Source organism: Brassica napus, chromosome C8 (assembly GCF_020379485.1).
Source record: "Brassica napus cultivar Da-Ae chromosome C8, Da-Ae, whole genome shotgun sequence".
Classification (NCBI taxonomy): Eukaryota; Viridiplantae; Streptophyta; class Magnoliopsida; order Brassicales; family Brassicaceae; genus Brassica; species Brassica napus.
Window position 1 is genome coordinate 849,931 of NC_063451.1, and position 14,474 is coordinate 864,404.

Below are 14,474 nucleotides of genomic sequence, written 5' to 3' on the forward strand. Positions count from 1 at the left end.
TAATACTTTCATAAACTCATTATTTTGTATATATAAGTCATTAACGGTACATTTTTAACAATACATAAACTCAAAATTTTATACAACCTGATTAATAATAAAGATTATTTACTACGTGAGTAACATTTGACCTCTATCAAATGGAGTTTAAGAATGTTTTAGACCATTTCTTCAAAAGTCAATAACTTTTAATTAAATAACTTCTAATTAAAATATCATTTATTTTCCTAATAATAAAACCTAAGAGACTCATTAATTTTAACAAATTAAACTAAATATTTAAATATTTTAAAAATAAAATATATAAAAAGATATTCTACAGATTTTTCTAAAATCGTAATCTAATAAAATCTTATTATATCTTTTTGAAAAGTATAAATACCACTAAAACAGGAAAATGTTTTGAAACTAATCTTATAATTACATGGTATATTATCATTTGTGACACTAAGATTTAATTAGTTTCCGAAGCATAGGTTATGCCAAAACAATATATTAATTTATATATTACAGACACAATTAGTCGCTTTATATAACAAACTACGTCTATCATATTTTATGGCCCATCTCATTTCACACATTACCACATTACGAATATTAACCAAGCAAGTGAAAATTTATACATAGAATACATTATCATACATTTTACAACAAAATTCATTGGACATGAAAATAATTTTCATGTTTATTAAATTTTACATATATTATAATGTCTAACTAGATCTCGATCCGCGCAACCGCGCGAGATTTTGTTTTCATTTATTTTTATATAAATATTTTATTTTCAATTCAAAATTGGTATATATTATAATATATATGTGTCTATCAATTTTTAAAACATAATAAGTTTACGGTATATTTTTTCATTGAATAAATTGTTTCAAACTTTCACTTGTATTTGTATCTTCTTCTATATATATATTTTTGGATTATTATTTCATTATTAAAATCGTAACTATATATATAAAGATTAGTAAAATATTGTTTTATTGACATATTCAAAGATATTGTAACATTTCACAAATTTAAAAAATTTTAAAAAAATTAAACTTTCCGCTTCATAGATTTATATTATCGAGTAAATAATTAAACATTTAGTTTTTGTTAAAAAATAAATTATATAGTTTAAAATGTGTTTTCATTGGTTTAAGGTAGTAAATATTAATCATTGTTAGATAATATGGTTTTTTTTATTTAAAAAAAATCTTTATAATTTTAAAAGTTAACATCGACAAATATTTAAATATTTAATATAAGGAGGTATAGTATTACAACAGTAAATTATATCTATTTAATTTATACTATCTATAAATCAAATGGATCATCTATTGTTTAAATCTAATTATTAATAGTCGAATAAAAATTTCTGGTAGGCCCAAAATTTAAATGATAAGATTAGATATTAAATGTAACATGATTTTCTAGGAATAGGTCCATTAGGTCCATTTTTTAAAAAATCACACATGAATCAAGGTTGTGACTTCTGTTTAAATATATAAGATAATCAAACAAAAAATCCAACAAAATAAAATATAATAAGTAGCTGCAAATACAATTTTCGGTTCAAATTATAATGTGTGGTAATATTTAGTTACTATTCGCTTCAGTTAGTCGCTTTATATAACAAATTACTACTATCATATTTTATGGTCCATCTCATTTCACGCATTACCACATTACAAACATTAACCAAGCAAGTGAAAAATTTTGTACATAGAATACATTATCATACAGTTTACAACAAAATTCATTGGACATGAAAATAATTTTCATGTTTATTAAATTTTACATATATTATAATGTCTAATAATAAAACAAAAAATCTAACAAAATAAAATATAATAAGTAGCTGCAAATACAATTGCCGGTTTGAAACAATCAGTTGGATGACAAACAACTAAAATATAGCATTACTGTATTTAAATATAAGTCATATACACTTTTGAAAATATGCTTAATGTTTATAATATATCACTAAAAATGTAAAATAAAAAATTATATAAATATAAATGAAAATAAACACCCGCGCGGATCGAGATCTAGTATATGTTAAAGTTAGTTTTATTTGTTACAAATCTCTACCGATCGATCACAAGATCAATATCATTTTAATTTTCCATCGCCAGGTTTTCGTCACCTCTTCCATCGCTATGGCTGCCATTGATCCTCACTTCCCGCTGGTTTGTTGTTGATTCTTAATTATCTTTGTTTCGGATTCCGTTTTTCTAAAAAAATTGGTTAGTAAATCTCTATAATTATTTCACAAACTAACATATATATATATAGAGTTAGGTTTCGCTATGCGTTTAGGAGTTCACCAAGGGAATATTTTGGTTGTAGCTGGACGGTACCACAAACAAAATTGTACATAGACCCTAACTGGCTATTTTCTTTGTGCCTTGAATCTTGAAACTGGTTTTGATGGCTGAGACCCTGAAGGCTGCTTTACAGACAAAAACATGCAATAAGAATCATGTTTCCAGCATTGCTAATGATGTGTTCTTCATGTGGCAGAAATGTACCTGCATTAGGCCGTGTGTGTTGGTTTGTAGATTATGGGCGTGCTCTACGATCGATCCAGTAAACGCCTGCACGATTTCAGATATTAAATGAGCTTAAAGGAAAATATCAGATCTGCCCCAACAACTATACTAGTACTAGCAAGCACTTGAGCGGAAGAGATATGTAACCTTGTTGTTAGTATCAAACTTGGGCTCCGATTTCTGTATAGGTGACTGCACCAAAAAAAGTTGCCATAGTGGTTTGTGAGATTCTTGTTACAGGTTACGTTTTGTTTGTAGATAGAAAAGAAGAGAAGATTACAGTACAATGTTTTTTCTTACTTTCAACAGATCATCTACATGTTTGTGTGGATATCTCTCTGGTAAGACTTGAATAACTTTTTCTTTCTTGGCTGCATCAAAAGTAATAAAACACAAGAGGAAAAAAAAAACATATAACCATAAACATGAACCTAGATGTGAAGTTCCCTTACCTCTGAATATCTTATCGGTTCACCAACAGAAGAACTATGGCCAGACAGACACCTTCTCAAGAACAGATATGGTAGATTCTTGTTTCGCAGCAGATTCCTCATCACCAATCCTATTGTGGTTTGATTTATCTCTAAGATCAAACACCATAACGTGCTCACTCTCCTCCACACTTTCCCCAGAAGAGTATTGGTCTTCACCTTTATAATCATCCCCATCCTCACCCTCCAGTTCTTCTTGCATTTCAAGTTCATTCAACTTGGACATGATTCGAGCAAATTCATTCTCTTCAACTTCAACTTCACCTTCTCCCGCCTCTCCCTCACCTCCAGGATTAAAACCAGAAGGCTGAAGCACAGTTGCAGAAGAATCTTCTTCTTCATACTCTTCTCTTATCTCAAGAAGTCCTTCCTATAAAAGAAACACCACTTAAGATCCCTATGCAAGCAAACACATCATCCACACATTTGAAACAAATATACTGCTGCTTCTGAAGCAGTTGTAGCGAAGAAGGAAGCCTCCGATTGAAAATCTTCAATCTCAGCTTTGAGAGAATGAATCTGGGACTGTAAAGTCTTGTCTCTTTGGATGTTCTGTCAGTATAGTAATTCTCTCCCAAAAACACCTAAAAAGCTGGTGAACTCCTAAACGCATAGTAGGGAAACCTAACTCTATATATATATAATCAACTGTAACGAAACTCACCAACCACTCGTTGGTGCGTTTCATCAATCGTGTGTACGCAATTAGACTCTAAGGATAAGGTTGTTTTAATGGATTAAAACTCGCCATAACGTTGTGGCGGAGCTGATCCGAAAGCTTCGTGACGAGATTGATGAGATTGTCGTTTTCGTCCACGAAATGTTGAAGACAGTTCATTTCTTCCCTCTTCTCTCTGATTTTCTCCAGCACGTAAGTTGCTGCTTTGCGTGCCTCCTCCTCTGAGAACAACGAAGCTAGAGGCATCACTGTTCCCTTCGTCGTCTGTGGCTCTATTTCCGGTAAGGGTTTAAGCAAAACGATTGCAGAGAAACAACAAAGAACCAAAGGGTAGATTAGAATTTCTTTTGATCAAAGTGTAGATTAGATCAAAGGCTTCCTAAGTTATACTCAACTTCATGGGCCAAGTTGTTGAGGCCCAATATCTTTTATAGAATCGTTTGTTATGATTTCAAGGAATGAGTGGAGGGGTGTTTTTACTAAATAGAATCGTTGTATGTGATTAGAGAAACATCACAATGTTTGCATAGAATATGTAGTGATTAATGCATAAAACATATATAAAGAATAATAAATTCAATCTTCAACTCTCATATTGCAGGTAAAACATATTTGGTGAAGAAAAAGAGTTATTAGAATTGTTTGGATGAGTTCAGCAGACAATCTTATGTCGATTTAAACGTATAAATGGGTGTATTGTACAGATGGGAGTTCATCTTATTGAAGTTGTAATTAATGGTCGAGATACATTATATATTAAATTATTAACTAACGTATTGTAGTGTTCACAAAAAAACTAACTTATTGTCGATGGATTTGTTATGTGTACCTTATGAGAACACTTTATATTAACTAGATGCTTTTTTCCGCGCTACGCACGGATAATATATTTAAATTTGTTACATTTATCATTTTTATTTGTATGTGAATTTTTGTATATTAAATTATATATAACTAATTTTTAAATTTCATTTTTTTATGTTTAGTTTGAAATAAATATTTCTATTATATGTAACACAATTAACTCATAAAATATGAAGAATCAAGTCCGATATTTTAAAATTATGTAAAAAAATATATAATTATGTATAGAACATAAATTATCTTAGTTTAAAATATCGGAATCTCATCTCGAATAAATTCACGAACAGAAAAAGTACTCCAATAACCTAATTAAAATATAAAACCCCCTTTTCAAAGAAAATGTACTTAATAATATTATTTTACGTGTAATAGTTGAAAACTGACAATTGAATATCGATCTAGAATATTATTTTAATTTATCTAACGGTAAAATATTAATTGTAATAAACAAATTTTGAATTTTGTAATATTACATGAATTAGAAGTCTTTAAAATATAAAATCTATTTTATTAACATAATATATTTTTTATTCATTTATTATTTTGACGTTACAAAATATTTCTTTAGTTTTATTTGTATATTAATTTTTTAATAATTTAGTTTCTTTTTAAGTAATTTTAAAATTATTAAGAATATAATATATTTAAAATTATTTATTTAAATATATCCAAATATGATGTCTAATTTTTATGTGTGTTTGCGTTGAGCATTTTTAATTTGTAGTTTGTATATTTAATAACACTTTGTTGTGTGCCGTTCTATGGTTTTAATAAATGTGTTGTCATTTCATTTTTATTACTACTAACATGATTTTTTACTGATCAGTGATAATGTATTTTTAACGTTATGTATTATATTTTATGGTATATTTTCTAACTCTTCATCTTGGCACTTTTTTAGAATCATTTTAATTAGATAATTGGTTTAAAGATGTAAATAAAACTGTGTATGTTGTAAATTTAGACTTTTTAGTGTAACTGAGCACTATCAATTATGGAAGTTATATTATGATTTTATTTTACTAAATCTTTCTTTCTGTGTATATTTTTTGTTTTATTTTGTATTTTTATAATTCTATTGGATTATTCTTAAATTACAGAGAATTCATATTTCCAATTTTTGTTTCATATACCTTAAAAGTGTTCGATTGATTTTAGTTTGTTTTTTTTCTCCAATTGCAATGTACAGTTCGACCGTTTCTTTTTTTGGGATCAAACTACTAATATCGTCAGATAGAAAAGCTTAAACTCCAAGAATAGAGTGAGTATTTGTGCTAGAGAAAACTGATTTATCCACTAATATAGTGAGATATTATAATATTAGAAGGTATGAAAACTCTTCTCTGTTGTTCTACGATGGACATAATTAAGTTGTTGTCAATTGATTCTATATTTGTGATAACTGGAAATACATCTTTATGTCTTTCTTACATCATCCTTAATTGGTTTACGGTTCAACCATTTCTAATATACTGAGAGTAACATAATATTAGATGTTGATTATCTCTTTCCAATTAAGAAAGCACAGAATGAGAAAAATTCAAGGTGAGACCACTTTACAATTTTGTCATCATATCTATATAGAGTTAGTTTATAGATTACTCTATATATTTCAAAATATAATCAGTTTTAATTAAAATCTGTAATATTTAAAAATTATTACTTTAAAAAATTTTCATTTAATATATAAATTTAATCAATTACACAGTAATTTATATAATTTAATTGGCAGCATAATATCCAATAAATATAAAGTTACATTGAAATAGAAAAATAATTTATATAGTGAAACAAAAAATACTTTTAAACCATTATACTATAAAACAAAGGGAATATTCAAATTATATTGAAACATTATAATAGTAAGAATCAGAAAAGCTGAAATCTCAACGTCGATCATTTACGTCGGCCATGCCTTAGACCATCTCCAATGTATTCTTCTATTTTTTCTGTAAAATAGAGGAATTTCACAATAGAGATGGATCTGTCTCCGATGTATTTTTCTATTTTCTCTCCTAAAAAAGGATATTTTTGATATATTCTTTTCTAAGTTTACAAATAATATTTTTTATTTGTGAAACTTGAAAACCAGCCCAATTTATTTTAGTATTTTATAAAATTATGATATTATTTACACTAAATATTTCTTTACAAACTATTATGTAAATTAAAAAAATATAATTATATGTATATAAATAATATATTCACCAAAAAAATATTTTTGGTTATAATTGTTTAAGTAAAAAGTTAAAGGATCATTTTGTAAAAACAAATAGAGGAAGTGACATGGCAAAAATATAGTTTTTCATTGGCCGATTATTTTTGCCTAAGTGGGCACTCTATCTGAGGCTTATATCCTCCAGTTTTAATTAAAAATCTGTAATATTTAAAAGTTATTACTTTAGAAAACTGTAATTTAATATATAAATTTAGTTAATTACACAGTAATTTACATAATTTAATTGGCCACACAATATTCAATAAGTATAAAGTTACATTGAAATATAAAAACAATTTATATAGTCAAACCAAAAAAATACTTTTAAACCATTATATTATAAAGCAAAGGAAATATTCAAATTATATTGAAACATTAGAATTGTAAGAAGCAGAAAAGCTGAAATCTCAACGTCGATCATTTACGTCGGTCATGCCTTAGACCATCTCCAATGTATTCCTCTATTTTTTTCTCTAAAATAGAGAAATTTCATAATAGAGATGAATTTGTCTCCGACATATTTTTCTATTTTCTCTCCTGAAAAGAATATTCTTGATATATTCTTTTCTAAGTTTACAAATACTATTTTTTATTTGTGAAAGTTGAAAACCAACCCAATTTATTTAGTATTTTATAAAATTATGATATTATTTACACTAAATATTTCTTTACAAACTATTATGTAAATAATATAATTATATTTATATAAATAATATGTTTCACTAAAAAATATTTTCGGTTATAATTATTTAAGTAAATAGTTAAATGATCATTTTGTAAAAGCAAATAGAGGAGGTGATATGGTAAAAATATAATTTTTCATTGGCCAATTATATTCGCCTACGTGAACATTCTATCTAAAGCTTATATCCTCCTTTAATAAATTTTTTTTGTCGTCTCCAGATATAGATAACAGTATGGGTATATGTAATTCGTGATTTTATTAGAACCGGTGCATATTAACTTTTTTTTTATAGAAAGAGATTTCACTTACGGTTTTGGGTTGCGTTTTCTTTAGTTTCTGTTGGTGGTAAGTGAGATTCAGTTCTGCGGTTTTTTTAATTAGGCCTGAAGCAGTGGCAGAGCCCCAAAAAAAATCACCGGGGGCAAAATATAAAACATAGTTTTATTCAAATTATCCAAAAAAAAAATCCCAAAAAAATATAACATGTTATTTAAATTCTATTGAAAATTTGTTGAAAGTTTACCAAAAATATAGACTGTAAAATATTTAGACATACATGATTTGTGAAAATGAAGCTATAGCTTATGTTCACAAAAATTTAATCTGTAGTCATTATTCATAATATAATATAAAATAAAATTGAAACAATTCTTATTAAACTGTTTATAATTTAAGCTTTAAAAGAAATTAAGCAAAAATGAGTTTCAATAGTTTTAGAATCTCAATCTTTGCAATAGCCTAACTATGTTTAGTTCTGATTTACCCCCATATTTAGATTACTATATGCATGTCTATTGAGTGATATTGGTAAACAATGAAAAAAAAAAGATTTATTAGCCATCATATTTAACGGAAAAACCCAATTGTACGTAAAAATAATTAAATTAACTAAAACAGTGAACGAAAGAAAAAGTGACTGGGGCAAAATAGTTATAATGAATGGGGGCAATATTAATTTGCCTTTAACGATTTACATTAGGTGTAGTTATTTCATGGGGGGCAGCTGCCCCCTCCACCTTCAACGTACATCAATAAGTGTCTCGTTGTAGGGCGTAAGTTTAGCAGGTTGAGTTTCTAATGGTTTTTTAATGATGGGTGGCTAAAGTTTGCAGGTTTTGTTGCCTCCCTTTATTCTAGATACACCTTCCTAGCCACCTTTATGCCTTTCAGGTATGCTTTGATTTTTCCCAACAAATATTCACACTGACTATTTTTTCAGTCCACTTGAGGTTTTTAAGGATTTTCTTTCCTTTCTCAGACATGCTCAACGACATGTGGAGCACACCGGAGATGTATCAACTGAGAAGTGATGGAGTCCGAGCAAATTATAATTTTTACGGTAAAAGTAGCCAAGTATGGTATTCTTTTGATGTAGTGGGGTTCTCGGTTGTTGTACTCCAAACATATCGCCATCAGAACTCAGTTCCAGATCGCTAGTAAAGATTTTTTCACTATTGGTGATGGGTTTAGCTGCTTGCAGACACGGTAGTTCTCAGAGAAGATGCGAAGTTCCTTGCATGAAATTGTATTAATCCATTGCTGAAACGGCAGTGACTCGCAACAATTTCCTCAAGAATATCAGGAGGGAATGCTTCCAGTCGGTTCAGGCGCACATAAATTCTAATGATACCAACACTTATTTGGAGGTGATGATAACTTAGGAATATTTAACCGTCTCGGAGATGTATTTTGAAGCATTAAGGGGGTTACAGCCATTGTGTGATGAGATTAATTAAACTTGTGATTTAATAGTCTAGTCAAGAGGATGATGGTCGTGGCTCCTTCGGGCCAAAAAATGCAAAACTTGATAGTATTTTATTTTAAATTTGAAAGCATACAGCTAGTGGCAAATATAGCTCAACTATTATAACTTCTACTGGGACTATTGGGACAGTCTAACCTAGAAGCCTTTGATTATGCGGTGTTTAGAAATAGTTTTGAACCAACCAATAAATTTTACATATGTAAGAAACTGTTAGTTTTCACATGAAACACTTGTATTTCTTCAAATTACAACGTTTAAATTTACTTGTGCCGTACGGTTGTGTTTACCAATACCTACAAAGGACATATATATATTATATATCCATGAACCTTCTACCATACTTAAAACAAAGGAAATACCAACTTCCTTCATACTTGGTAAAGAGAAAATTGACATACCTATCACAACCTGCAATGAGTTTCCTAGTTCTCTAGAAGAAGTTCTTTGTAGGTCCATGCCTTTAACATCTAGTCTACCGCAAGTCTCTTGAGATGTAGATGGCCGAGCTGCATTCTTTGATCTGCCTCTATCCGGTGATACCAAACGATTCACATGTTCAGTCGTCGTCACGGCTCGTTTTCTTGACAAACTACAGAGATAAAAGGAGCATGATAACTTCAGTCTTTCTTCTATCTAAGGAAAGCCAACAAAATCATAGATGTACTTGTTCATTCAATAAAGAATGTGATATAACTCACTGAAACAAATTCACCAGAGTGAGATTCAGCGTCTCGATTTTAGACTCCATCAGTCGAGGTTTTACACCTAAATAAAACCCAAGCAGAAACACCCGTTAATAGCTATTTTTTTTTCCGATATGCAAATACCCGTCAAAGATCCCTTTATTGAAATCCAATTAAAGCTTTATTATCTATTCGTTTTTCAGAAATTTTTTTAAAAAAAACAACGATAAATCTTTAAAGGTTAGGAGAAGAATGTTGAAACCTTTTCATGAAGATGGTGATACCTACAAATTCAACATTTTTCTTGATGTTCCTTGAATCCCAAAAGCGGAGGATCCGGCCAACAACCACCTGAGAAGTCAAACCAAGGCAGAGATCGTCGAAGGTTGAAGAGGAGACGCTGTTTGAGCAACAGTAGCAGCAGAGGAGGACATTGTCGATGATGATTGGTTGAAATCTGCGCTGGTTCAACAAAGCTTTGACTTGATATGAGATACACTGATCCAGTGTGTCATATGAATATATATATATATATATATATATATATATATATAGGGGAGAACTTCGCATAGGTTATTAAATGCAACCATAATTGATTGTCTGAGTATCTGGGAGATGAGGAGATAGAAGAAGATAAACATTGCATCCATTTAATTGTAGAAGACGAAAAGTTAATGTATGTGGGTGTGAGTTTTGTAGCTATGATGGAGAAATCTTAGATCTAAACGGAAGAGAAAGAGAAGGCGACTTATCGGCTTCATTGTGCACAGAACAAATAAGAAAGGTCGAGATTAATGAACCTGCGGGTCCCACAAAAATGAGAGACGCTTACGCGGATGCTCTTAACCCACATGGAGAAGGAAGTGGATTGCATAGAATTGGGCTTAAGCAGAATCACGAAGCCCAGACGGTTAAGTCTATCTGACGTGTATAAAAACTTGCTTCTGATTGGGTGATTTTTCAATCTCACGTGGCATCCCTCTCCATGGCTTGTATCCCCCTTTTAGTATTGTATATTGATGTTCTGATTGTCACACAGAAATTTAAAATTTTAATGGGTGTTATGCGATAGTTATTGCAACCTACTGAATTTGTTGTGCTTTAATTTAGGAAATGTGTATTAAATTAGGAAAATCCAAAGAATGATTGATTAAAGTTAAGTTTATTATCTACTTCAATGGCATTGTATTGTAAATAACTTGTAAGTTTTAAGGTTATTTCTTATTTGTACTTCTCTTTCTTATTCCATGTAATAAAACCAAAACAGGAAGTCAGTTTTAAATTTTCGTTGTTACAAGATGCTAGCTGGGTTTAAAGGCATGGAGTCATTGGAGTTTAGTAGATGGGTATAGTCAAAGAGAAGCTACTTCAAGCATTTTCAGACGGAGTCAAGTATCAGATTTCCTGATGTAGATTTGCCTACTTAACTGTATATAAATGCACACACATATGTATGTGTTCTTACTTGTTACATATCATCAGAAGGAATACCACAAACAAAATTGTACATAGACCCTAACTGGCTATTTTCTCTGTGCCTTGAATCTTGAAACTGGTTTTGATGGCTGAGACCCTGAAGGCTGCTTTACAGACAAAAACATGCAATAAGAATCATGTTTCCAGCATTGCTAATGATGTGTTCTTCATGTGGCAGAAATGTACCTGCATTAGGCCGTGTGTGTTGGTTTGTAGATTATGGGCGTGCTCTACGATCGATCCAGTAAACGCCTGCACGATTTCAGATATTAAATGAGCTTAAAGGAAAATATCAGATCTGCCCCAACAACTATACTAGTACTAGCAAGCACTTGAGCGGAAGAGATATGTAACCTTGTTGTTAGTATCAAACTTGGGCTCCGATTTCTGTATAGGTGACTGCACCAAAAAAAGTTGCCATAGTGGTTTGTGAGATTCTTGTTACAGGTTACGTTTTGTTTGTAGATAGAAAAGAAGAGAAGATTACAGTACAATGTTTTTTCTTACTTTCAACAGATCATCTACATGTTTGTGTGGATATCTCTCTGGTAAGACTTGAATAACTTTTTTTTTCTTGGCTGCATCAAAAGTAATAAAACACAAGAGGAAAAAAAAACATATAACCATAAACATGAACCTAGATGTGAAGTTCCCTTACCTCTGAATATCTCATCGGTTCACCAACAGAAGAACTATGGCCAGACAGACACCTTCTCAAGAACAGATATGGTAGATTCTTGTTTCGCAGCAGATTCCTCATCACCAATCCTATTGTGGTTTGATTTATCTCTAAGATCAAACACCATAACATGCTCACTCTCCTCCACACTTTCCCCAGAAGAGTCTTGGTCTTCACCTTTATAATCATCCCCATCCTCACCCTCCAGTTCTTCTTGCATTTCAAGTTCACTCAACTTGGACATGATTCGAGCAAATTCATCCTCTTCAACTTCAACTTCACCTTCTCCCGCCTCTCCCTCACCTCCAGGATTAAAACCAGAAGGCTGAAGCACAGTTGCAGAAGAATCTTCTTCTTCATACTCTTCTCTTATCTCAAGAAGTCCTTCCTATAAAAGAAACACCACTTAAGATCCCTATGCAAGCAAACACATCATCCACACATTTGAAACAAACATACCGCTGCTTCTGAAGCAGTTGTATCGAAGAAGGAAGCCTCCGTTTGAAAATCTTCAATCTCAGCTTTGAGAGAATGAATCTGGGACTGTAAAGTCCTGTCTCTTTGGATGTTCTGTCAGTATAGTAATTCTCTCCCAAAAACACCTAAAAAGCTGGTGAACTCCTAAACGCATAGTAGCGAAACCTAACTCTATATACATATAATCAACTGTAACAAAACTCACCAACCACTCGTTGGTGCGTTTCATCAATCGTGTGTACGCAATTAGACTCTAAGGATAAGGTTGTTTTAATGGATTAAAACTCGCCATAACGTTGTGGCGGAGCTGATCCGAAAGCTTCGTGACGAGATTGATGAGATTGTCGTTTTCGTCCACGAAATGTTGAAGACGGTTCATTTCTTCCCTCTTCTCTCTGATTTTCTCCAGCACGTAAGTTGCTGCTTTGCGTGCCTCCTCCTCTGAGAACAACGAAGCTAGAGGCGTCACTGTTCCCTTCGTCATTTGTGGCTCTATTTCCGGTAAGGGTTTAAGCAAAACGATTGCAGAGAAACAACAAAGAACCAAAGGGTAGATTAGAATTTCTTTTGATCAAAGTGTAGATTAGATCAAAGGCTTCCTAAGTTATACTCAACTTCATGGGCCAAGTTGTTGAGGCCCAATATCTTTTATAGAATCGTTTGTTATAATTTCAAGAAATGAGTGGAGGGGTGTTTTTACTAAATAGAATCGTTGTATGTGATTAGAGAAACATCACAATGTTTGCATAGAATATGTTGGATTAATGCATAAAACATATATAAAGAATAATAAATTCAATCTTCAACTCTCATATTGCAGGTAAAACATATTTGGTGAAGAAAAAGAGTTATTAGAATTGTTTGGATGAGTTCAGCAGACAATCTTATGTCGATTTAAACGTATAAATGGGTGTATTGTACAGATGGGAGTTCATCTTATTGAAGTTGTAATTAATGGTCGAGATACATTATATATTAAATTATTAACTAACGTATTGTAGTGTTCACAAAAAAACTAACTTATTGTGTCGATGGATGTGTTATGTGTACCTTATGAGAACACTTTATATTAATGTTCTTATTGTCACACAGAAATTTAAAATTTTAATGGGTGTTATGCGATAGTTATTGCAACCTACTGAATTTGTTGTGCTTTAATTTAGGAAATGTGTATTAAATTAGGAAAATCCAAAGAATGATTGATCAAAGTTAATTTTATTATCTATTTCAATGGCATTGTATTGTAAATAACTTGTAAGTTTTAGGGTTATTTCTTATTTGTACTTCTCTTTTAATAGATTAGATTATTATCTACTTCAATGGCATCGTATTGTAAATAACTTGTAAGTTTTAGGGTTATTTCTTATTTGTACTTCTCTTTTGATAGATTAGATGTTTTGGTTTTGTAATAATAACTTAAAATATGTTCTGCAGTTTAATATTTATGTTAAACGTTGAATATTAATGTTAATGGTTTCCCTATTTGATTAACCACCAAATTGAAAAGCCCTGAATTTTGAAGTGCACGGATATAGAAAATACCTCCCAAATTAGACAATGGAGAGACCAGTACATGATAGAATACATTGAACTTGCTCAAAAGCATTGTTCTTTTTGGCGTCAAACAATATTATTATTATTATTTATTATTATTATTATTAATTTTGTAACTAAGTTTTTTTTTTGTTTAAAAAATGTGTTTTCACCTTTTTACCGGGAATCCAAATATTGTAAATAGTCTCTCACAGCGTGAATCGAACCCGGATGGCAGAAATAACTAAATTATTTTGTTCTTATATATTTGTGGTATGTACTTTGTTGTAATAGCGCTTCATTTATATTCATTTATTTCGTGATTCTACACAGTTACAAAAGAAGTACCACTTTTTGGACGTCGCTTACATATATACTCTT

The 14,474-nt window shown here is 30.7% G+C and overlaps 2 long non-coding RNA genes and 1 pseudogene across 2 annotated transcripts; all 3 read right to left on the reverse strand.

The window, feature by feature from the left end:
* Positions 1–1,983: 1,983 nt before the first annotated feature.
* On the reverse strand, positions 1,984–4,580 carry LOC111208757. The gene is made up of 4 exons (XR_007327631.1): positions 2,844–4,580; positions 2,691–2,735; positions 2,523–2,588; positions 1,984–2,440 (listed from the first exon to the last, which is right to left on the reverse strand). It is a non-coding gene; the product is annotated as an uncharacterized LOC111208757 (long non-coding RNA).
* Positions 4,581–9,276: 4,696 nt separating this feature from the next.
* Positions 9,277–11,641, reverse strand: LOC106356592. The gene is made up of 2 exons (XR_007327632.1): positions 9,944–11,641; positions 9,277–9,825 (listed from the first exon to the last, which is right to left on the reverse strand). It is a non-coding gene; the product is annotated as an uncharacterized LOC106356592 (long non-coding RNA).
* A 26-nt stretch (positions 11,642–11,667) lies between these two features.
* Positions 11,668–13,044, reverse strand: LOC125575525 (annotated as a pseudogene).
* Between the last annotated feature and the right edge of the window lie 1,430 nt (positions 13,045–14,474).